This window comes from Amphiprion ocellaris, chromosome 22 (assembly GCF_022539595.1).
Source record: "Amphiprion ocellaris isolate individual 3 ecotype Okinawa chromosome 22, ASM2253959v1, whole genome shotgun sequence".
NCBI lineage: Eukaryota > Metazoa > Chordata > Actinopteri > Pomacentridae > Amphiprion > Amphiprion ocellaris.
Genome location: NC_072787.1, coordinates 2,124,725 through 2,151,375, shown reverse-complemented (window position 1 = coordinate 2,151,375; position 26,651 = coordinate 2,124,725). Strand labels below are relative to the sequence as shown.

General features: G+C 38.2%; 1 long non-coding RNA gene across 3 annotated transcripts; it reads left to right on the top strand.

The window, feature by feature from the left end:
- LOC129347954 (uncharacterized) lies at positions 1 to 26,651 on the top strand. Of its 3 annotated transcripts, none has more exons than XR_008600312.1 (3): positions 1 to 369; positions 990 to 1,148; positions 26,038 to 26,651. It is a non-coding gene; the product is annotated as an uncharacterized LOC129347954 (long non-coding RNA). The 3 variants fall into 3 exon arrangements; XR_008600311.1 differs by lacking the exon at positions 26,038 to 26,651 and adding an exon at positions 6,766 to 8,605; XR_008600310.1 differs by lacking the exon at positions 26,038 to 26,651 and adding an exon at positions 2,077 to 2,577 and having other exon boundaries at positions 3 to 369.

Genomic DNA, 26,651 nt, shown 5'->3' with positions numbered 1-26,651 from the left:
ATTCATTCTGTTCTATTTTTCAGTGTGAGTCAGTGAGTGACCGGTGACTGGCTGCTGCAGCCAATGATGCGATTCACATACGTATTTACCATAGACTGTATACAATGGTATTTACGCAGCTAATCAACGTCAGGCGTCCTTATGTGCAGCCATCGTTGTTGTCATAGATATGAATGAGTAGATAGGACACGCCCCTTTGAGCTGCGTGCTACAGCGAGGCTAAGCTAGTGGGGGCAAAGTTTCAGTGCATTCCGTTGATGTAGACGGCGTGAAAACGGAAACAAGAAGTATGCCGGCTCACTGTGCTGCATACAATTACACACTACGTCGTACGATTGAGACAAGGAAACTTGGAATGACTTTTCATAGGTAAGAATAGTTTTTGGCTCTTTTTTCATTATGAAATCTTGTTGAGAGCTTCCAGTCTATGAGAGCTAACTAGTTAGCCACTAGCAAAACACTAATGCGAGCTAGCAGCTTGACAACCAAATACCAGACGATTAATAGTAGCTGTAGTATAGTTGTACAAGCAGTAGTAGTAATACTAAAAGTACAAGCAGCAGTAGTAGTATAAACAGCTGTTAGAGTCGTAGAAGTAGCATCAGCATTTGTAATAGTATTACAAGTTGTAGTAGCAGTGCCAGTATCAGCAGCAGTAGTGTGTACTACCAATACTACTAGTAGTAGTCACATTACTACCACCAATACTACCAATAGTAGTTATAAAGCCTAACTCATGTATATCCAGATTACCATCTATGTTCTTCCTCCAAACCCATTTTATGATTGGGATTACAGGCAATTCTTCAGGACTGCTCTCAAATAATTGAAATGTTACTAAACAAGGTTATACTTATCAAATTAAATAGCTCTGGTCTCCAGTATATTGGCGAATTCGGTTATTTGTACTTAATTTATTAGCATGATTTCTTTTTAATATGTTGTGTACAGACAATTACTTCTCTGTCTACTTTTCTTACTCCATGTAGGTTTCCCAGAGACTATGGGTTGAGGAGGAATTGGAAGTTTGTCGGCTTAGACCTGGTGTCATTCCATCAGTGTTAAACTTCCCGGCTCATCTTGGAAGAGTACGTGCCAGAAAGACCACGACCAAGCAGCCTTGAGATCTTAGGCAGCGTCTCCCTGAGGTGGGTGTCAACGGTGTTCACGGTCAGGTCTGTGGTAATCCTGTCAAAAAACAAAACAGAAAAAAATCTAGATTATAAATCAACATGTAACCAAAGCACTCTGTGCATAATGCCATAGTATAGGATGTAGTTCAGAAAATGTCAAAGTATAGTATGCTTTACTCAAGAATAACATAGTATGGCCTGTAGTTCATAGTACAGCATGTTGGCAAGAAAAAAAAAACAAAACATAGATTATTATGTGGTTCAAAAAGCGCAAAATGATAGGATGTTGCCTAAAATTGTCATGTATGATATGTGGTTCAAAAAATGTCATAGTGCAGTATATTGTCAAAATAGTATGTAATTCAAGAAAACATCAGAGTATAATATGTCATCTAAAAAATGCCATAGAATAATAATTTCATTGCACAAGTAAAAGTATAGTAACTTTTAAAACTGTTCGAATTATTATATGTTGCTAAAAAAAAACAAAACAAAAAAAGTCACAGTAATATGTCAATTAAAAAAGCCTATAGTATAGCGTGTCGCCCAACAAACATCATAGTATAGCATGTCGCTCTAAAAACGTCACAGTATAGCCTTTAGTCCACAGCTGTCAGTAGGTGAGGAGCAACACAAAAACAGTCCAAACGCTGGTTTCTAGAGGGTTAGGAGAATTTATTTGAAAGAGTAAGTTTACAACAACACAACATGTGAGGGGGTTAAAAACAAATGGGTGTTAGTAAAATAAAAATAAATAAACAGAACTAAAAGTGAACTTCATGTTGACATTGATGGGCATTCCAACCAGGAACAAAGTAAAAGATAATCAATACGAAAAAAAACTCTTCCTGTTCACCTCTTAAAACCCAAAAACACACCGCAGTAGCACCCTAAACTAAAACTACCAATGGGTTCCCTGTTTTCCTTTCTGAACAATTCAAAGGTCCCTCTCTATCTCCCCACACATCCACCAACCACTGGAACACATCTCCAAAGTTCTGCTGGGCCAGCTCAGCTTCCCCTCAGAAGAAGTGCGCCACCTGCCAGATGAAGGAGCCTTTTGAGAGGCAGCTGGCATCGTGATTGGACTGTACTTTGGTCTGTTCCAATCCAGCTTCAGCTCCAGAGACGGCAGGCGGGACGAGTCAACGGAGGCCGGTGGACGAAGGCATGCAGCTGAGTACAATCCAGAAAACAACAGAGGAGGAGTGCAGCAGCCCAGAGCCAGAACAACCAGAGTAGCATCGTATGTCTCTTAGAAAACATCATAGTATAGCCTTTGGTATGAAAAAACGCCATCATATACATCGTATATTGTACAAATAACAAGTCAAAGGAAAGAGACATACATTGTAGAATTGTAGTAATTGTGGGCTGACTGATTTACTGATTATCAGTATTTTATTTTTTACTGATTTACGGTAATAAATACATTTAAAAATGGTGCTACTTTGGCTCTGAACCTTTATCTACCTGTGGTCGCTCTGTCTTCTGGAGTGATTTGATTGGTTATACGTCACGAATAAAACTCCTTTAACTTAACATCTGTAAACAAAACAAAAACGTATCAACAAAGTTTTCTGTTAGAGTTTGTGTTCTTCTAAGTTTAACTCAAGATTTTAAATACTTTCATTTACTGCAAATGAATAATCTACTCAAATGTCTCACTAATCATTATCAGCTTAAAAACCCACAAAACACCCCTCTATACTCGACCACACTTAGTACAGTCCGGTTCCCCCTTCTATAAATCTGCTTGGAATCTTCCACTTCCTGTTTGTCAAAGTGGCCTTCTACCTGGACAGGTTTTGTTGGAGCTCATGCAACAAACATTTTGGGTAACTGCACTTTAATATGGATGGATGACACTGAATTAGAGTCTGTTTTAATGAGACTGAGTTAAGATGTGTAGCTCTGTCATTAAATAGGAAATTATTTCTCAGAATTCACAGAGAAAAGTCTGAAATGTTTGCTAGGTTAGCGTCCCACATGTTCTTTGGCTCAGCTAAAGCTAACTCTCCCAACTTCTGGATCTCTTGAGTTGCTTGTTGTTAAAATATCTTGCTAGAGGTGCTGAAGCTCAGAAAGTCTGAGATGTTTGTTCAAAATAAGCTCATTCTCAAGTCTTATCTGAACTGTCCTCTTTTGTTTGAACTTTCCCTAAACTTAGGAGTTAATGACAGAGCAGCACATCCAGACTCAGTCTCATTTATGTAGAGATTAAACTTCAGTGTCATTCATTGATGTTAAAGTGCAGTTTTTCAAATGTTTGTTGCACATGCTCCCGACCAAACCAGTCCAGGTGGAAGACGATGTGAAGAGAAAGCTCCAGAGGATGAATATCACACATTTACGTTGGAAATAAATGTCCTTTAATTAGACATTGTCATGCAAAAGTTGGATTTCCCTTTAATGATGTTCAAATCTTTGTTGAGTGTTTTGTTGATGTTGGTTTCTAAATGTTTTTTGACACTCGGCCCCAAAGATTAAAACCTTCTACGGCTCACAAGCTGCAACAATTCACACATTATCAACTATCTTTCTGACTAAACTAAGATAAAAAGTGAAAAACTGCCTGATTCCTGCATCATGAATGTAAATCTTTTTGGTTTTTATGACAGTAAACTGAATATATTTGGGTTTGACATTTTATAAACCAAAACAAGAAATGAATTACTGGAGAAAAAAATCAACAGATTAATGGACAAAGAAAATGTGTTTTCCAACATATATGGCTGAATTACTCCAACATTACAAGATACATACAATTTTAATTCAATTTTATTTATATAACGCCAATTACAGGTCAAATTGTCTCAAGACACTTTATTTTTATATTTTTTTGTCATATTTAAAATATGACAAAGTAAGAAATTTAAACCTCTTGACTAATCCAATTTATTATTTGGTTTTTAAGAGACTAATCGACAATTAAAATAACTTTCTCCACTAAAACTAATAAACATGAGGTCAAATAGAAGGAACAGTTTTAAATACTGCAGTCCCACGACGACAAGAATAAAGTTTGTCAACAAAAACTAAATCTGCTGGTGGATTCCATTAAAGTCCTAATAAATGATAATAAAGTGTGATACTAAAGGTTTGTGGTGCTAAAAATGTCAAAGTAAAGATATCAAGTTGAACATCTGGATGGAGGTTGATAAAAGTTGACCTCCCTTCATTTCTCTGGAGCGACTCCATGGATTTTATGGATGGTGGTTAAAGACCTGCTCTTCTAGTGGTCTTCCTTCTAGTCGCTGTAAAAAGTCAGTCCATCCTGGCCGACTTCAACACCTCTTCATGACAACTTGTTTGCCTCCGACCTGGTGGAAACTCCAGAAACTCGGGAAAACCGTGGAGACTCGAAAAACTCGTCGGGCGGGGGAAGGTGTGGTGGGTGGGGGGGGAGTGGGGGGAGAGTAGAGGGGGGGGGCCCCACCCACCTCCCCGCCTACTCTCCGCCCTGACTCCACCCAGACTCCGCCTTGGCTCCACCCATGTGGTCACTTCAGGAACTACGATGCCAAAGGGACGACGAATTTATTTCTTTTCATCTGATCTGTAGCTCAGTGAGTTAAGGATTTGCCTATGGAGCTGCAGGTCGCTGGTTCAAGACCAGACCCTTCTTAAATTTTTCAAAATCCTGACAAAGACAAAGAAAGAAAAAGGCCGGTGGCGGGTCTGAACCTGCGACCTCCGCTTGGTAGTCCTCTTCTTATCCTCCTGAGCTACTCGCTCAGATACTAATTCTTCTTTTTTTTGCGCATTTATCATCTATTTTTTGTCGTTTTCGAGTTTTTTTTAAACTCGAGTCTCGACTCGACCGTTTTTCTCAGGAGGTTGGACTTCAGCCTTTGTGCTGGAGGGTGGAACCCTCAGTTCCAAGACTTTCCAAAGCCTCCACACCTCCCGAGTCCTCAGGACCTGAGCTTTCACACAGTCTGAGGGCTGAAATTTTCTAAGTCCCACAGTAGTTCTCTGTTAGTTTGAACCTTCAGACAGTCTAAGGACTGAAATCTTCTAAGTTCCTGAGTAGTTCTCTGTTAGTTTGAACCTTCAGACAGTCCAAGGACTGAAATCCTCTAAGTTCCTGAGTAGTTCTCTGTTAGTTTGAACCTTCAGACAGCCAAGGACTGAAATCTTAAGTTCCTGAGTAGTTCTCTGTTAGTTTGAACTTCAGACAGTCTGAGGACTGATATCCTCTAAGTTCCTGAGTAGTTCTCTGTTAGTTTGAGCTTTCCGGTTAACAGAAGCCTTAAAACTTGTGACCATGAGTCTTGATTTCACATTTAGACCATCCATCTGAGTTCTTCTCAGACCTTCACCTGTGGGTTTTTTAGAAATCCTCAACAAACTTTGATTCTCTTCACTGAACAGTAAAGTTTGTGGAGATCAGAAGGTAACATTAGTTTGATAAATGCCTTCAACTACTAGTAAACTTTATCTGGAAAGCAGTTTTCTGAAATGAGTTCTTAGTAAATCTGTCCACAATCAAACCAAGAACATAGAAAGAGGAAATGTCTGAAGAAACAACTTGATGTTTTCGTTTCAGACTAGAAAACACTTTAAGACCTTCATCTGTTTTTGCTCCTTTTGATCGTTTTATTGTCTCTTCTGTTTAATTTGATCTTCTAAAGTCTAACTGGTGTCTTTTCAAATGTTTTGTCTTTAGTTTGATTCTTCTTAAACGTTTAGTTTTGCTCTTTTCTCACCTTTTATTCTTTTCTAATGTATGATTTGATTTCCAAATGTTTTGTCGTTTGAATGTTTAATTGTTTTTTCAAATGTTTTATCGGCTATAGAATGTATTATAGAATGTAATTGTTTTTCATGTTTAACTCTATTAAACAGACAAAATATTGAATGAGATAATTCAACAAGATACAATACATGTCATTATGAAATTAAACAAAATTTTTAAAATACAAATATTAAAAATTACAGATAAAATATTTTCCATAATTACACATTTAAAAAATACAATTGAACAAGAAGAATATTAAACATTTTAAAAAATGCAAAACATTTAATTAGACTATTAAACCTTTAAAAAGACAAAACATTTAATTAAAAAATTAAATGTTTAATTAGAAAATTAAATCTTAAATTTCTTAAATCTTTTAATAATAAAACTTTTTTAAAGTTTTATTGTATTTTTTCCTTTGATTAAATTAATTTTTGTTATGTAGTTTATTTCTTTAATCTTGTTTTTCTGTCAAGCTTTTAACCCCAACCTTAAAAATGAAATAAACCCTTAAATCACAATGAAAATACTTCTGTTGTCACAATCATGAGTTCGTCAATTATTCAATTTATCAATTCAACTTTATTTGTTTAGCACCTTTTACACAGATGACAAAACTAAACAAGCAAAGAGAAAAAAAAACAGCTAAAACTATGATTAAAACTCAAAAACATTCAAGAAAAAAAAATGATTTAACATGGTAATGAAATATGTTGTGTCCAGGGGATGGAGGGAGTTTATTGAAGTCTTCTTGGGCTCACATGGGAAATCATTTAAAATATAAACTTGATATTCAGTCTAAGGAAACTGGAAACTGCAGAGCGACAGAAGAACCAACAATATCTCCTGTTTTCTCCTTTAATGAGTCGACTCTTCTTGTGCTTTCAGACCAAAGAACTACAGACTCTTCACAACCTGCTCAAACTCTTGGTACAGGACCTCACCACACGGGTCAAGAAGGTTTCTGTCTCATTTCTACTCTGAAGCTCACCTTCTCCTGCTCAAACTGCTGACAAATGTTTCTGCTGCTCTAAAGTCTGGTCTCCAGAACTTCCTAAAAACTCTCAAAGTCTATTCTGCTGCAGGTTGCTTTGTAGAACTGTTCCAGAAAACCTCACTAAACCACATGGAGGGGCCTCAAGATAGTTGTCCAAATGAAACCATACAAAAACCAAACTAGCACATCCCAAACGCTAAAGTCTCCTGCAGCCTACCAGAGAACCTCTGAGAACAGAGAATCAGGACAGGAACTCTTACCTTCTGGACAACCAACGCTGGTTCACAAGAATACAGAATGTATCTGACCAAAAACCTCTGAAGACTCACTACAGCCAAGATAAAGACACAACTCACCTGCACCAAATCCACTAATCACTGCACACATTAGCACCATGTGCTAACTGTGGCTGAAGAACCACATTTACCAAGACAACTATCAGTACAAAGCCCTAAAACACACCAAGAAACACATTAAAGACGATTTTACTGCTGGAAGCTGCAAGCCAACACCTAAAGAACAAACTCAAGCAACGGAGCCAAACCCAGTTCACTGGTGAAGAGAAGCAGAGGAAATATTTGTCTGCAGCTAAATAAAGCAGGAAGACACTGAGCTGCTCAGGTGTTCCTGATAACACCAAGCAGCCACCTGGACAGCCAATAGGAACACAGCTTCCTGGAAGTGCAGAGGGCGGGGTTAGTGAAGGAAATTTAGTTTAAAGTTGAAGCAGAAAGTTAATAAAGAAAGTTGAAAACCACCTTCTGATACCTGAAATCTCTGAGTTTTCACACAAAGAACACCTGAACATGTCAAACTGGTTCCATAGTAGAACCATCATTGTAAAAATGTCATAGTATGGTGTGTTGCTCAAAAAACATTAGGACCCGGCTGTCAGGGGACAAACATGTAAGAAACATGAGAACAGAGAGAACCCAACCAGTAGGTCACAGTTTATCATCATCTAATCATCTCCTGAAGTCCATATGGTGAGAGACATCAGTATCTGGTTGTTCATTTACCAGAGGATGCTTATAATCATGCTGATGTGGTCTGTACTCTACAGTATTTTAGTGACTCAATAAATGCCTAAGTTGTTTTTTTTAAATGCTTTTTAGTTTTTAATAAACATTTAACAGCCTATATGTAATCAATAAATGGCCTTTGCCTATCTTAAGAAAAATTCACTCAGAACTCTGATATGTTAACAGTAGTAAATAAATCAATAAATACATGCATACACACATAAATAAGTTAATACATTAACTGTGTTAAGATTTAGATTTTAAAAAAAGTTGTTTATGTTTTTGCAGAATCCAGTATTGCTCACTGGTTGGTCATTACATTTTATTAGTTTGATTTCACTGTTTAAAATGATGCCACCTCTTTTCAGACAGAACCTGTGATAATAAAACAATACAACATTTTTAGTTCCGTGTTAATAAAGCACTTAAAGCTTTAAGTATGGCTAAATGCTTTTTTCAAAATTAAATATGTCACTCCTTAGGTGGTAGTGGCCCCAAGTTCAGTAAAGTTGGAAAGATATTCACAGATTGGGACTTCCAGCATCAATAACTCATTAGATATAGGTTGTCAAAACATAAACGGTGCCTCTTTCCCATTGTTGCAAGGCAGACAATGTGCTACAAGCCCAGTTTTATCAAAAGTAGCTGTCTTTCAAGCTACAGGAATAACACTGGTGTCTATGGAGTGAACAGGGTCCGTCTGCAATTTGCAAAAGCGCTGCAACAGTAAAGAGAGACAAATATTCAATAACTTCACTCTTATACATTGTAGTGTCACTAAAATCACTGCAGCCTTCAACTGGCTCCTGTTGACAAAGAGTTTTAACAGAAATGTAAATGCTGTAATTTGATTCTTTTAATGAACCATGTAACTTGAATGGATGTGATGCTGGTGTGACCACAGTGCACACGTCTGATGTTGCTCACAGTGGTCCAAGGGACGCTCAGGGAGTTTGTGTGTTTGCTCACACTCAGGAAAAATTACAGGGAACATTGGTTGCATCCATGACTGACATTTCTTACAGACCTGAACTGTTACAGTAGTTTAGTTCTTTGAAAAACATCTCAATTTGTGCTAATCCACTTTTCTACCATCCTGTTGATATTACTCAAGGATGTTTAGTACTGCATTTGCCACATGCATCAATGATGAGATTTACGTACCAAGAAAAAGCTTCTTAATGTATCTGTAGTTCCATAATACTGGAATGCTTCCTTGTAAGCTGCATTCTAGCCTGTCCAATGCGTCTTTTTTTGGAAAGGTTTCTCGTAGGAGTTCACATAATATTGTCTGAGAGGCAGTGTACATAGTAAATTGTTGCAGTACTCAGACAGACAGGGTTTAGTGTCTTTCAGTAGCAGACTGTTTTCCTGTAGGATTTAAATGCAGAAACAGCATGATGGCCACATGTACTGTGTACATCTGAAAGGAGGTGCCGTCGTTAGTACATGTTCCAACTCTCTCTGACATCACTCTGTATATTTACATAACCAGTAAAGTAAGAGGCAGCACGGTGATGGGGAGGAGTTTTCCCACACTGAAGAGGACAGTCCACAGCTTCAACAGAGATTCCAAACTTTTCAACTCGTTCTCTTGACTCAGCACAAGGTAAAGCAAAGTAAACCACAGAATCCTGCAGCTGTATGTGCTCAGTACTTATGAGAGACTTGAAGTGGTCAATATCTAAGTCATTATAATAGAATAACAATTTAAAACATTTTCTGACATGCTCTTGATTCAAATATTAGATTCTGTTAAGCCTCACAGTCAGCAGCCTTTAGGGAGTTTGTCTAAAGTGCTGATTAAAGCTGCTTCGCTGCTGCTTTGCTGCCACCACGGCTTTAGTATCTGTGTTGCTTGGTACCAGTCACGTGTCTCCAAAAAAATGCAGCAGTGTTGCTAACAGGCCTGACTGACCACAGTGAATGTAGAGCTGCTCCGTTTCCTCCACCTGATGGAAACAGTAACTGCTCAGCAAACTGTAGAGGCTGATTGAGAACAACAACATGATTTCTTGTTTTTATTTTCATCTTTAACAGTTATTTAATCAGGCAGGCTTGTTAGGATGACTGTTTGCGGTTGGACAAAACAGGAGGCTTGAGGTGAGATAAGGTGCAGACCAACCTGGCGTTTATTCACCAACATTCACATTAAAAGAACGCAAACAGCAAAGGTGGTTAACTGGTGTGTTGTAGTCTCTGCCCTCACTCTCACTCAACTGCCAGTCTTTTATAGGCATCCCCCTAATCAGCCCCTCAGGCCTACCAACATCAGGGTTCACCGAAAATAATCAAACACAAGAAATTCACAAAAATATAATGTATCTTTCAGTTTAACTATAATAATAAACATTAAAAGGAAGTATCTACTTCCTAAAAACAACTACTGACATCCTCATCAAGCAATGTATTCATTTTACCACCTGAAGAGATTACGACTCACCCTCTCCTCACCTACACTTGGCTCCTCCTTTAAAAAGATGTTCCAGCCCATGGGGGCTCTTTTGGCTGGAACACCTGCTGTGACAAAAGAGAGGTGAGTCATGTCACACTTTTCAATTTATATATTCTCAAAATAATGCCACATACTAGTGATGGTGAGATGAAGCCTCATGAGGCTGGAACCACTTGAGCCAATTGGTTCCAGAAAGGGTTCATTTCTTGAAGCTTCATGTGCACATGAAGCCACCTACTGGCCAGGTGTATAATCACAGGCAGCTGCATCTGAACCACATGCCTGATGCATTGAATTTGGGTCCGTTGTGGCTGTTGGGAATGACTATGAATTACAAAAAAATGTATGACCAAATGATTTCTGTACAGAAATTATACATAAGTGTATAATGAAATATATTTTCATGTATTTTGCGTGTGTAAATTTTTTCCAAAATGGTAGTATCATTTGATATGGCAGGTTGTGTGATAATGTTTTTCTGTGACTTTAGGAAAATGGCATGGCCTTAAGCAGGCAGAGGACAGTGAAAGTGTTTGTGGAGTTAGGAAGATCGTGCTGAATATGCTGTGGAACTTAGACAATGATGTACAGAATATAGGAGATTTGATTCCTTTCATTCAGAAATAACAGTTTCTCAACAGTTTTTGGTTTTAAACGATTCCCTTTTTTTGACACACACAATAAACATCTCACATTTGAATAAAATAAGAAACAGTGAAACAGTGAAAAATACAGTTCTTGATAAGCAAGCCCAATGCGTCTGTACTAATGCTAGATTTAGCTCACCTTATTATTCAGACTGAAGTGTTCCCACACAGGGGAAATCCTCCTCTTCCTAGCTGGCTCCATCCTGTCTCCTATCCTTCTCTCCTCACTCTCCTAAATTTCCAAACTATCTCTCTCTAAACTCTCCAAACTATCTCCAAACTATATAAACGCTATCCAAACTCTATCCAGACTTTAGTATCCAAACTATCCAAACTCTCAGCTGACCGCTACTCTGTCAAAAACCCACATTTTGAATGGAGCCTGAGGGCTTTATTTTGCTGTCAAACCTTGCAGCAAAATCTGAACCACTTTCTGACGCAGTCACGTGGTTCAGCCAGGCAGCGAGGCTTCGGACGTCATCATTTTTGGCTCCTCCCCTAAATGAAGCAAGCCTCGATACGCGCTTCGTGGAAAGCCTCGGAACATCTCGTAGCATCACTACCACATACCCACTTCAACTGTCATTCAGTTATAAATTCAGTCCAATTACTTCATCATGGTACTAAAACTGTTGTTTTCTGTCTTGTAGGCCTCCCCAGGGTTTTCACCCAATGCTGCGAGGAGAAGCCAGAAGCTGTGTTGAGGACTACAGTCCCTATTTATGGGTCACCCACTCAACCAGTTGAGCTACCTGGGCACCCAGATTTTCATTTTTAATACATATTTAACTGGATGTTACAATCACATTCGTGGATACAATATCCCCCCTTCATAATCTCATTGGAAATATCTGGACAAAGTCCTCAGCGTGCACAACAACCAGAAGCTCCACTCCTCTTTTGTACGTCGTTGAACTGGACTGGGTGAGGAGGGATGCGATAAGATGGACGCCATTTACCAGACCATGATAACCTTAAGACCTTTTGGTTGTATAAACAACCTGCCAGTGTTGCTATAGGTTCACCAACAGCTCAAACCCATTAGCCAGTTGTATAGAGTGGAACAGTGCCTTGGGTACTCTGTGCTTGCAGAGGGTTCCAAGGAAGCCTATTGTTGTCTTGAGAGACTTCCTGAGCAGGTCTCTTCTTCTTTTGCTTTCGACTTTTTCTTTCAAGGGGTTGCCACAGTGAATCATCTGCTTCCATCTAACCCTATTCTCCACATCCTCTTCTCTCACAGCTAACTTCCCGTTCCTGAGTAATTCTCTACATCTTTAAAACCCTCCAACCAGCAACCTGCACATTGAAATAGTAAATTTTGCCAAAGATTTATTTGCGCAGTTATGCTTTTGGTAAATTACCCATTTTAATGACAGTACTACACTCCCTTCATGCAAATATTTAATCAAAACAATGATACCACTTTGTTTTGCAGGTGCAGTGTTTATTGCAACAAGTTGAGCTGAGCTCTGTGCAAGATGGTTGTGGTTAAGTTCAAGAAATACAAACAAGCCAGAGAGTCTTTTCTTCTGTAGATGAATGATGAGGTTTAGCCAGACTGTTCTCCAACACTCACACAGTCCAGTGGACATAAGATTATCACAGAACTGACCAAGTATATATGTCATCTGAACCAAACAATACATCTACTGTGATGGTAACCAAGAGGTGATTGTTTTCTACAAGGAGATGACAGGTTGGGTATGAAACTGCTCACTATTCGTTGCATAGTGTGTTTACCATTTTGTGGCTTTATGTGTGTAAGACAGGAAGTCAGGAAAAAGCTTCTTACCTTTTATCACCTGTTTACTATTCATTAATTATGGCACCTTTGTATACAGTGATGCAGCAGCACACTGTTTTCATAAGCTAAACTCTAGAAACTATCTCTCACAGGACATTATGGTTTGTCACCATACTAAAATCATTAACTTATCATTGTGTTCTGTACTCCAGATTTGCTGAATGACTGGAATCATTTCTGTTACATTTTCATTTGCACAAATATACTGAATATGTCTGTTACACCATTACTGTTCTCTTGAAAGTGATAGCACCTTACAAACATTACCATCTAACTGAAACAGTTGCATGTTGTCAGTTTTCACAGGGAGAGATGATGTAGCTTTATTGTCTTGACAATAAGCATTTTTTTCTGTCCCAGGGCTCCAGGCTGCGACCAAAATGGTGCATTTGAGACCTTTTTTGTTAACTACCGTAGTTAAAATTTCAAGTGGTCTCATTGGCTGATGATCATTAAGCTGCATGTGCATCACTGTGACAGTGTTAACCACAGTGGGGGAAAGTAGGACTTGATATTTTTAGTGTACTGTGGTATTTACATTTAAAAATGTGGTCTTCTCGTGAAATGCAGAATGAACCTACATGTTTTTTCCACTCATGAGAAAGTTGGTCACACCGGTTAAAGGGTTAGTCTAGAGCCCTGTGTACCCTGGTTTCCTCCTGGAACTAAGTTTGATCTCCGTCCAGAAGCTGATAGACATGCATAACAGAGGTTTCAGATACCTTTTAGTTTGTTGCCACCATGATTCCTCAAACAGGATAAAAACCAGCAAGTCAGAAACAAACACAACAAGGTAATCATGATTTTCCTACTGCAAGCTGATCTTTACAAAACAGAGCAGTGGAGAATGCTGAAGAAATTTCACTCTCGGTCCTTCAAAGTTTGCTGTAGTGCGGTGTTTATTGGTATTCCGGCATACGGTGGGCTTACCAACAGTCTGTGAAGGTAAGCCGACCCGGAGTATGTAACCACCAACGTGAATAGGTTAATTTGCATATAGTTGCTAATCAGTAACAGAGGGTAAGACAACAGAACAAAGGGTAATGGAATCAAGAGATTTGGCAAACAGTTGCAAATAGCAAAGATGTGGCAACAAAAGGTAAGAGAGGGATCTGGCAGACAAAAGATAAAAGAATTGTGGATAACCCTGGGAAATGGAGTGAATGTGTGAAGGAGTGACACGTGACAGTATCTGTAGCAAAAGGTTCTGTACTATTTTCTTCATCAAGAATGCAGACAACCAAGATCACCAGGCCTGTTGAGAGCAGGCCATTTAAAGGCTGGTGGAGTCAGCTGGTGGAAACCAAAAGATTTCTTTGCACCATGCAGAAATTACAACACACACAAACTGACAATGCAGGGAAAATTTAAAAGTTGGAGCAAATCTAAGGTTAAAACTGAAGGACAAAACGTTCTTATCATCGAGTCAATATGATGTTTGTGAAAGCGAGACTGGTCTAGCACAGTGGTCATGTTAATGTATTACATTTATCCAAGTTTGTATGGAAAACAAAACAATCATATGGAGGGCAAAGATAGTTCCTCTGCAATGACAAACTGTTGACAAAGGCCTCTAGGCGAGCATGAGGAGAAGAGTGTTTTGTGTATTCCCTGAGGAGCAAAGTTCTACTTGACATTTTTTACAGTTTTATTTTCCTCCTGTTAGGGTAGTGATGTGCTGGGAAGTGCTGTGCCCAAAATAGAAACCTATCGGGATGCACTTGTAAAACCAAGAAAAAGACAACGACAATTCTGAAGTAGAAGTAGAAGTAGAAAAACCTGAATATTTTCAGGGATGCACAGAATAAACAGGTTGAAATAAAAACATGAGAATGATGACAATCTAAATGTCTGGTACCTTTTAACATCTGGCTCCTAACAGCAAAATATGCTCTAAACACCCAAGATAAGATCTGGACTTCATGTCTCTGCTGTTTCATGGATCCTTTGGTAAACATCTGGAACAACAAATCCTGCTATGACAACTATGCCAGATTACAGGAAACTCTAAGTGGAGCTCTCTCAGGGAGGGGGGCGGTGCTACGGACCTCACTGTATCCTGCTGACATGCTGCTTGGACTAAGTGCAAATATTTAAGAAAGTTTAGTTGACTTTAGCTGAGGATTAAAGGTCCTGAATTCTAATAGACAGAGTTCTGTTCTGCAACAAAACAATGTTGTTGCCAGACCCTGTGGGAGGGTTGGCCAAATGAAGTTCCCACAGACAGGAGTAAAAAATAATAAAAATAAACCTTCCTCTATTAAAAGGAGGCGAAATAATGAGAAAAACAGCTATCAATGTGATTTTTTTATGTATTTTATTTGATAGCCATTAATATGACTTTTTAGTCTTCTGTTCTTAAAGTTCCTCTCCTGGATTACAATAGCCTAGATGTAATTCTACCATATTGCCTCCTTTAGAATGTGCAACTGTATGAAGTCCCTGCCTCCATCAGCACTTGTTCCTCTGCTGTTTGCTGCAGTTGGAGCACACCAGCTCATCTATGGTTCTGCTCAGACACTATAAAACTACTCCACACTATACATTGGCAAGTATTAATACTGGAATACTTCAGCCACTGATTCTGAAGAAGTGGGGCATGCTGCAGGCAGCAGAAGACAGGTTGATGAGGAGGAAGAGGAAATCATGAAAGACTAAAGCTTGTTTCATGCTTGATGCATCCGTGACGTGGCTCCATGTGGATGAATTACATCATTTTAACAGCTCTCGCACAGTCCTTATCAAGCTGGAAATTTCCGCATTGTGCACCTCCAAACTTTTCTGACAACGCGGATGGAGACGTGCAGGAAACCCTAGTATGCTCAGAAGAGTCATTGTTGACATGCACAAACTGGAACCTGTCTGATAAGTAGGATTTAAACCAGTCCAGTGCTGTCCCTTTAATGCCAATAGAATGTTCTAGTCGCTGTAATAAAAGTTTGTGGTCGATTGTGTCAAATGCTGCACTAAGGTCCAACAAAACAAGTATAGAGACCAGTCCATTATCTGACGCTATGAGAAGGTAATTAGTAACTTTCACCAGAGCTGTTTCTGTGCTATGATGCACTCTGAAGCCTGACTGAAACTCTTCAAACAAGCTATTCCTTTGTAAATGTTCACATAATTGATTTGCAACTGTTCTTTCCAGAATTTTGGAGAGAAATGGGAGGTTGGAAATTGGTCTATAGTTGGCTAAAACATATGGATCTAGAGTGGGCTTTTTAAGTAAAGGTTTGATGACAGCAACCTTAAAAGCCTGTGGTACATAGCCTGTTACTAGAGAGAGATTAATCAGATCTAACATTGAGGAGTTAATTAAAGGTAAAGCCTCCTTGAACAGTCTAGTTGGGATAGGATCTAAAAGACACGTTGATGGTTTGGATGTAGAAACTATTAAATTAGTTCAGAGAGATGTATAGGAGTGAAAAATTCTAAATATCCATCTGGTCTTACAGCCAATTCTAAAGCATCTGTACTCTGATTGTAGCAATTTTATCTGTAAAGAAGCTCATGAAGTCGTTACTGCTCAAAGCTAAAGAAATACAAGGTTGAACAGAGCTCTGACTCTTTGTCAGCCTGGCTACAGTGCTGAAGAGAAACCTGGGGTTGTTCTTGTTTTCCTCTATTAAAGATGAATAATATGTTGTCCTGGCATTACAGAGAGCTTTTATATAAATCACCAGACTGTTTTTCTCAGCTACGTAAACTTCCTCTAAACTGGCAGAATACCACTTCCTTTCCAGGGAGCTGAGGTTAAAATTAAAAAGAAAAATGGTCCACAAAATTCCACATTTCTCTCATAAGCCACACCGGTTTCAGTTGTGTCAACATTGAAACAGATTAATTGGAATCACAGAATAATGCAGGCAGAACTACACAAATGTGTCACCTTCCCTACGATCATTATTACATCACCGTCCAAAAACTTTACAGTCCTTTTTTGGTTTGAATGGATTCCAGTAGAATTGCTGTCCTTTTATGTGTTTAAAGCAGAAGTTACAGGAAGTCAGAAACCTTCCATTTACTACTATATGGTACTGCATGTGGAGAAACCACAAGATCTTTAAGACAGACCCTGTTATATGCCAGTCTCACTTGTGAAATATCTGACATATACACATGAGATATTTCCCATCTGGCACTCCAGCGTGTAGCTTAAATACTTTAACAGACAGCTAGGATTTTACTGTGTCAGAGGTCTATTAACAAAGAAAAAAACAACAGATACAGTTTGAAGGAGTGAATAAGGAGGCAGTCTAAGCAGAAGTCCTGTTTATTTGTACAGCTGATTAAGGCATGTTGCAGGTTTTACAGACCCAACAGCAGTCTGAGCTCTGACAACAGAAAGAACAGAGAAGAAGACAAAGAGAACATGGAAACTGATGGAACCTAAACTTTGGAAAATAAAAGACTTCTGACTTTGACTTTGTGTGTCATCTACAAATTCAGTGATCATTTTTTCACCACTATCAGTAATCACTCTGTTACGTGTTAGTTTTCACACAGCAACACTTTATTACTCACTTCCACTTTGTTATGAGTTCATTGAGAGGTCAAGCAGAAGGTATTTCACAGCATCTCGCAATGTTCCACAGCAGACGGTTGTGAATGTTATCTCTCTGTGAATCTGTACCAGCATAGTCAGTCAGCGTCTCAGCTGCAGACGTTGATTTGCACTTTGATTACACTCATAACCAAAATGTCAATGTGTTCTGTTTCTTTAAACTAAAAAGGAACAGGTGCTCACCCCTGACATCCCAACCAAGAAGCTGAGAGTTATTCAGGAAGGTCAGAGTCCAAATATGACATTCTCTCTATCATTTAGAATATGGATTTATTAGGATTGTTTTCTGGTACACAGGCACACGGCATGTTTTCACAACATGTTGAAAAATGAGATTTTTCGACATAGTATACTATGGCGTTTTTTTGCGCCAAAATTCATGATGATTTTTTTTTCAAAGAAAACCTTTCTGGAGTGTTTTTCATGGCCTGCTTTACATTATTTCATCATATGGCACGTTTTTACAACATGTTGAAAAAAAACTTTTTTTTTCGACATAGTATACTATGGCGTTTTTTTTGCGCCAAAATTATTGATGATTTTTTTTTTCAAAGAAAACCTTTCTGGAGTGTTTTTCACGGCCTGCTTTATATTATTTCATCATATGGCACGTTTTTACAACATGTTTGAAAAATGGCATTTTTTTTCGACATAGTATAGTAAGGCGTTTTTTTTGCGCCAAAATTATTGATGTTTTTTTTTTCCAAGAAAACCTTTCTGGAGTGTTTTTCACTGCCTCCTTTACATTATTTCATCATATGGCACGTTTTTACAACATGTTGAAAAATGACATTTTTTTTTCGACATAGTATACTATGGCGTTTTTTTTGCGCCAAAATCACCAGTGATTTATCTTCTGTGGGCTGAAGGTACTGTGGTTTCCTTCAGTCTCTTGTGCATGTTTGGGCAGATGGAAATGACATTGTTACTGGGAACTCCACACCCTGATGACGGTGCTGGATTCAGATTTGGAGGCAGTCATAACATTAGGTATACAAACGTACACTGAAGGCCTAAAACATACACATACCCATTAATATCTGATTCTTCATACATATGCATCACAAAATCTTTCCTATTTTTGTTATTTGCATAGTGTTATTGCAAAGTAACATTAATGGTGGATTCAGAAGGGATTGTTTTGCTGTGCTCTTGTCTTGTGGTTATTATTCATCATCCATCATTGTTCTCAAAAAAACATTGTATTTGAACCACTTTAACTTCGCTGTGTTTCCATCTTCTTCTTCTTCTATCTCACCCTTACCATGCCATTTCTGTGACATATAGCTTGTCTCTCTGCCGTTCTGTAGAAACTATGGGTCATTCCATCTCAAATCATCATGTTTAGAATGATTTCTGCTCGAGCATCTCAAATTTTCCAGATTTTTTTTTTTATCATAAGCTATGCTCGCTGACCTACTGTAAGCAAATGTTTTGATCCATTGAAATTTGAAATCTGAGTCAATTTACTAGCGTGCATTTGATACACTCATTAGACTCACAGACACTACAGTGGGAAAGTCTGAGGAGCTCAGCAAAGATCTGAATAAACAAATTGTGGGGGTGCCCAGGTAGCTCAACAGCATGAGCTGGTGACCCATAAACAAGGCTGACGCTGTGGCCATGGGTTCAACACCCCCTCCATGGTCTTTTCCCTACATTTCCTCTCTCACCACTGTCCTCTGTAACAAAGGGGAAACAATCAGGACTTTTAGACTTGATAAAGTCAAGACAGTCACTTGACGCCATTTAAAAGCAGCTACAAATACCAAAATCATCGACTGTTTGTTGGTATAAAGTGCATGATACAGTTGTATCTCTGCCAAAATCAGTGAGAGTTTTCTTACTAACTCGCTTACAAGCTCAAACCTGCTGCTCAGAGACAGTTGGTCAGGATGATTAAGAGTCAAACAAGAATCACTAAAAAGGAGGTCTGCAATGAGTTAAAAGCTGCTGGAACACAGAGGTCAGTGTCCACAGTTAATTCTGGTTTACTTTTCTCTGGTCTGAGAGGCTGCCATGCACGAAGGAAATCCTTCCTGTAGAAGCAGCATCTGAAGGCTCAACTTGAGTTGGTGCTGATCACATGGACAAAGAAAAGGCTTTCTGGAATAAAATTTCTGTGGTCAGATGAAACAAAATAGAGCTATTTTGACACAATGACAAAAATTATGTTTAGACCTTGGAAGAGAGCAGGTGAAGCCCTTAACACCAACAAATCAATGCCTACTGTCAGGCATGGTGGTGGTAGTATTATGCTCTGGGGCTATTTTTGAGCCAGTGGAGCTGGTGCTTTACACAAAGTAAATGGAATCATGAAAAAGGAGGTTGACCTTCACATTCTTCAGGAAAACCTAAAATCATCTGCCAGAACATTGGGCTGTTGTGTGCTTAAACATGACAATGACCCCAAATACACACCAGAAGTAGTAAAGAAATGGCTAAACCAGGCGAGAAAAAGGTTTTAGAAATGTCCTCTAGCAGTTCTTCTTCATGTGGAACCATGAACCATCTCAGCCATTGGTATTTTTGGAGTATATTGTGTTCCTTCTTCTTGATGTTGCTGTCACTTGGGATTGCTACGTCCATCACTACAGTTTTCTTCTTTCTATTTTGATCCTGGGCTTTCAAGCCCAGGTTTGCTACAGATGTTTCTGTACACAATGGCATCTACTTGGCTATGCCTGCCTGCATCTTACAGCCTGCGTTATGTACTGCAATGTCTTCGGGGCCTTTTTGCATGGCCTGCACCTGGGATCCTGTCCAGTCTCTGTTGATCAGTGCACGTTCTTGTGCTCCATCATTAATGCCTTTGTGCTGTCTCTCAGACTGCTTTTTTCCAGCCACTGATAAGTTTTGGGGATATCAGACACTTTTTCTATTTGTTGGGGCTACATACCATGCAGGGCATTACCCTTGCATGATGGTTGTTCTTCTCCCTCCTTCTCATTATTCGGTTTCTGCTGACCAAGGTTCTCCTGTAGCAGATCATTACTGGTGGCCATCTTCCAATGATGAAGAAGTTCACGTCTCGGCCTTCCAGGGATCTTTCTGCATGGAGTTTCCATGTTCTCCTTGTCCATGTGTGGGTTTTCTCCAGGTTCTCCAGCTTCTTCCCACAGTCCAAAAACATGCTGAGGTTAATTGGTGATTCTAAATTGTCCATAGGTGTGAATGTGAGTGTGATTGTTTGTCTCTATATGCAGTCCTGTGATAGACTGTTACCTGTCCTTCACCCTCAGTCAGCTGGGATAGACTCCACCCCCCCATGACCCCAATGAGGATTAAGCGGTGTATAGGTGATGGATGGGTGGATATTGGGGAAGCTTGGCTTCCCCTGTTTAAATACTTGCATTTCTTATTTCTGAAACTCTTGGAATAAAACCATATACTTGCAACATGGCAGGTTTATTTTTTTTTACTGTAAAAGTACACATCAAAACAATCATCTTAGTAGCTTAAGTAAAAATACATTGATGTCACAATTCATCACCTTCATTTTAGCCCGTTGCTTAATATTTTTAGAGGATAATAACAGAAATAGTTTTGCTTCCATTGAATACCATCACAGCAGGTGTGTGAGCTGCACTAAAATATGAGGAACACTCACTACTTAAATATTCACAGCTGAAAATCTGGAAAAATCTTTCAACTTATTTGGGCATTGTAGTTATTGACTAAGTTTCTTTTTTTTTTGTTATACTGTAATGTCCTTGTTTTAAGACTAGTATTTGGCTGAGGAATCCTTAGTTCTTCTCTTCATCTCCTGACATATGGCCAGTTTTTTGCTTTATCGTTTTACTGTTTGATGTTCAAACAAACTTACATTTTATCAGCTGAAGTCATCTCAGCACAGACTGGCATGTCCTTTCATGCCCATCATCCTCCAGGTTTCATGGAACACCTTGTCCTTACTGCCTTGGAAAAGCTCATTCTTAATTCTCATAACTCTTATGTCACCGACCTATTATCTCTTAACAGTAAGAAGGATCAGCGAGTCCCTCTGCATTTGCACAGTCAGATGGACAATCATATCTCTCTAAATCTGTCTGATTCCTTTCCTACATTCATCCCTGGTTGTGGAAATTAGGTGCAGGTAGTCATGTTCTAGCAGGTAAACACCCCACCAATGTTCTCCCTCCCTACAACCTGCATACCAGCAGACCAAACATCCTTTCTCTGCATTCCTGGGCAAGCTCAGGCGCCCTGCACCACCTCAACCAGTGAATGGAAATTCACTGCTTAGACAGTTCCGTTTACATTATGCCATGTGCCACGATATAAAAAGACTGGTGTACATAAGACCATTCGGTTAACTTCAGCTATTGTTTGTTCTCAGTACATGAGTAGTAACAATCAAAAGAGCAAACACTGCATGAATCTTTGACCTCAGCACCGAGCATACTTTACAGCCACTCTGTAGAAAAGGCTTAATATTTTGTAACCGCTATTTGCCAACTGATTGAATGGGACAGAATGACTTCCAAGGTATATTTTTAGTACATGTCACTCATTACAGTCTCTGGTGAATATTTTACTTCTGTTCTCCCTCCTTTCAGGCTGCATTTCAACACATCCAACATCCCTTCTCTACATTGCTGTGCATGCAACAGCACGGGAATTTGTGTGCTACATTCTCTACAATGCAGTTCTCACCAAGATGAACTGAAATTACAATCATGGAAAAAATTAATAGATCACCCTTGTTTTCTTCAATCTCTAGTTCATTTTTATCTCTGGTACAACTAAAAGTACATTTGCTTGGACAAATATAATGATGACAACAAAAATAGCTCATAATAGTTTAATTTCAGAGCTGATATCAGACATTTTCCATGGTTTTCTTGACAATAACCAAAATCCCTTCAGTTCTTCCATCAATATCTATGGCATCGTTCTGTCAAAAACAGCTTTTAGGATTCCATGTTTTCTTTTCTGTCTGTTTTAGTCCCATGATCCACACAGGAGTTAGCACTGATTCATAACCATTGTTTCTGATGACTGCATCCATGCATCTTGGATGTTCTCCACCAGCTTCTGACATAGTTCTGCTGTCACAGCAGCACATTCCTGTTGCACTAATTCTAACTAATTTGCTTTGTTTTGGGCTTGTGGTTCTCCATTGAGTGTTTGATGATTTTCCACAGGTTTTCAGTTGGATTTAGATCTGGTGATTGAGCAACCAAGGCATGGTTCCAATGTTCTGGTTCTCCATCCAGGCTTTTACTGACCTTGTCTTGTTGGAAAATCCAGTCATTGGAGGCAGGAAAGAGTTTTCCACCTGATGGAGGAAGATTGTTTTCAGGAGTAGCCCCAAACATGACCTGGTTGATTCGTCTTTCACACAATTGCATTTGCCCTGTTCCACCCAGACTGAAACTACCCCAGATGGTCACTGATCCACCCCCCTGTTTTACTGTAGGGGCAGACAGTCTGGTTTGTAGCTTCTCCAGGCTTCCTCTTAACCAGTAAGTCCAGACCAGAGAGTCCTCGGCTCTCAGTCAGTCTGACCAATCACTGCTCTCTGGCTCCGCCCTCTGAGAATCTTTTTTCGTCTCTGGCTCCAAAAATCCAAGATGTCAACCAGGAAGTAGCAAAATCCAGGCTTCATTTTCTCAGTGCAGAAACCAACGGGTGATGTCATGGTAGCTACGTCCATCTTTATTATACAGTCTATGTTTGGAGCCAACCCCTGGCAGACGGTGTGATATTGCAAGTTTTTGGCACTTCTGGGTAGGCTTCATTTTTGGAACCAGGCACTGTTCCCTCTAAACTGCGCGCGTGCACAATTGCGCACTGCTGACACGGTCTCCGCACACAGAAAATCTGCGCTGCGCACAAAAAAAAATCCAACCTAAATTGTAAATAAAATAAACACGTAACAATTCATTCTGTTCTATTTTTCAGTGTGAGTCAGTGAGTGACCGGTGACTGGCTGCTGCAGCCAATGATGCGATTCACATACGTATTTACCATAGACTGTATATAATGGTATTTACGCAGCTAATCAACGTCAGGCGTCCTTATGTACAGCCACCGTTGTTGTCATAGATATGAATGAGCAGATAGAACACGCCCCTTTGAGCTGCGTGCTACAGCGAGGCTAAGCTAGTGGGGGCAAAGTTCAGTGCATTCCGTTGATGTAGACAGCGTGAAAACGGAAACGAGTATGCTGGCTCACTGTGCTGCATACAGTTACACACTGCATCGTACGATTGAGACAGACAGTCTGAGGACTGAAATCTTCTAAGTTCCTGAGTAGTTCTCTGTTAGTTTGAACCTTTAGACAGTCTGAGGACTGAAATTTTAAAAGTTCCTGAGTAGTTCTCTGTTAGTTTGAACCTTCAGACAGTCTGAGGACTGAAATCTTAAAAGTTTCTCAGTACTTCTCTGTTAGTTTGAACTTTCTGGTTAACAGAAGCCTTAAAACTTGTGACCATGAGTCTTGATTTCACATTTAGATCATCCATCTGAGTTCTTCTCAGACCTTCACCTGTGGGTTTTTTAGAAATCCTCAACAAACTTTGATTCTCTTCACTGAACAGTAAAGTTTATGGAGATCAGAAGGTAACATTAGTTTGATAAATGCCTTCAACTACTAGTAGACTTTATCTGGAAAGCAGTTTTCTGAAATGAGTTCTTAGTAAATCTGTCCACAATCAAACCAAGAACATAGAAAGAGGAAATGTTTGAAGAAACAACTTAATGTTTTCATTTCAAAGTCTAACTGGTGTCTTTTGAAATGTTTCGTCTTTAGTTTGATTCTTTTTAAACGTTTAGTTTTGCTCTTTTCTCACCTTTTATGCTTTTCTAATGTCTGAATTGAATTCCAAATGTTTTGTCTTTTTAATGTTTAATTGTTTTTTTAAATGTTTTATTGGCTTGTTTGAGTTTCTTTTTCTTTCCCAATATTTAATGTATCGATTAAATCTTTAAGGTTTTTCTTTTTAAATGTTTTACCACCTTTTAATGTTTAATTTTCTTTTTAAATGCTTCATTGTATTTTCTGTAATTCCTATTTGAAGTTTTATTGTCTTTAAGATGTAATTTTCTAATTAAACATTTATTTTTTTTAATTAAATGTTTTTGCCTTTTTTAGCTTTTTATTGGATAGGCGTACTGAGAGACAAACAGGAAACGGGGGAAAGGACTTGCAGCAAAGGGTCGGGAGCGGGATTTGAACCCAAGCCGCTGCATCAGAGACCAGTCCCTGTACATTGGTCACCCACTTAACCCGTTGAGCTATACAAGTACCCATGTTACATTTTTCTAAAGGTTTAATGATCCAATTAAATGTTTTGCATTTTTTAACAGGTTTAACATTCTTCTTGTTCAATTGTATTTTTTAAATGTTTAACTCTGGAAAATATTTTATCTGTAATTTTGAATATTTGTATTTTAAAAATTTTGTTTCATTTCATAATGACATGTATTGTACATTGCTGAATGATCTCATTCAATATTTTGTCTGTTTAATAGAATGTAATGTAATTTAATGTTTAACTCTATTAAACAGACAAAATATTGAATGAGATCATTCAGCAATGTACAATACATGTCATTATGAAATGAAACAAAATTTTTAAAATACAAATATTCAAAATTACAGATAAAATATTTTCCAGAGTTAAACATTTAAAAAATACAATTGAACAAGAAGAATGTTAAACCTGTTAAAAAATGCAAAACATTTAATTGGATCATTAAACCTTTAAAAAGACAAAACATTTAATTACAAAATTAAATGTTTAATTAGAAAATTACATCTTAAAGACAATAAAACTTCAAATAGGAATTAAACAGAAAATACAATGAAGCATTTAAAAAGGAAACTAAACATTAAAAGGTGGTATATGTATATATAATTTAATTGTATTTAATGTTTAACTCTATTAAACAGACAAAATATTGAATTAAATAATTCAACAAGATACATGTCATTATGAAATGAAACAAAATTTTTAAAATACAAATATTAAAATTTACAGATAAAATATTTTCCAGAATTAAACATTTAAAAAATACAATTAAACAAGAAGAATATTAAACATTTTAAAAAATGCACATTTAACATTTAACATTTAATTGGATCATTAAACCTTTAAAAAGACAAAACATTTAATTAAAAAATTAAATGTTTAATTTGAAATTACATCTTAAATTTCTTAAATCTTTTTGATAATAAAACTTTTTAAAAGTTTTATTGTATTAATTTTTTTTCCTTTGATTAAATTACTTTTTGTTATGTAGTTTATTTCTTTAATCTTTTTCTGTCAAGATTTTAATCCCAACCTTAAAAATGAAATAAACCCTTAAATCACAATGAAAATACTTCTGTTGCCACAATCATGAGTTAGTCAATTATTCAGTTTATCAATTCAACTTTATTTGTTTAGCACCTTTTACACAGATGACAAAACTAAACAAGCAAAGAGAAAAAACTATGATTAAAACTCAATAACATATTTTTTAAAAAAAAGATTTAACATGGTAATGAAATGTGTTGTGTTCAGGGGATGGAGGGAGTTTATTGAAGTCTTCTTGGGCTCACATGGGAAATCATTCAAAATATAAACTTGATATTCAGTCTAAGGAAACTGCAGAGTGACAGAAGAACCAACAATATCTCCTGTTTTCTCCTTTAATGAGTCGACTCTTCTTGTGCTTTCAGACCAAAGAACTACAGACTCTTCACAACCTGCTCAAACTCTTGGTACAGGACCTCACCACATGGGTCAAGAAGGTTTCTGTCTCATTTCTACTCTGAAGCTCACCTTCTCCTGCTCAAACTGCTGACAAATGTTTCTGCTGCTCTAAAGTCTGGTCTCCAGAACTTCCTAAAAACTCTCAAAGTCTCTTCTGCTGCAGGCTGCTTTGTAGAACTGTTCCAGAAAACCTCACTAAACCACATGGAGGAGCCTCAAGATAGTCGTCCAAATGAAACCATACAAAAACCAAACTAGCACAACCCAAACGCTAAAGTCTCCTGCAGCCTACCAGAGAACCTCTGAGAACAGAGAATCAGGACAGGAACTCTTACCTTCTGGACAACCAATGCTGGTTCACAAACAAGAATACAGAATGTGTCTGAGCAAAAACCTCTAAAGACTCACTACAGCCAAGATAAAGACACAACTCAGCTGCACCAAATCCACTAATCACTGCACACATTAGCACCATGTGCTAACTGTGGCTGAAGAACCACATTTACCAAGACAACTATCCAGTACAAAGCCCTAAAACACACCAAGAAACACATTAAAGACGATTTTACTGCTGGAAGCT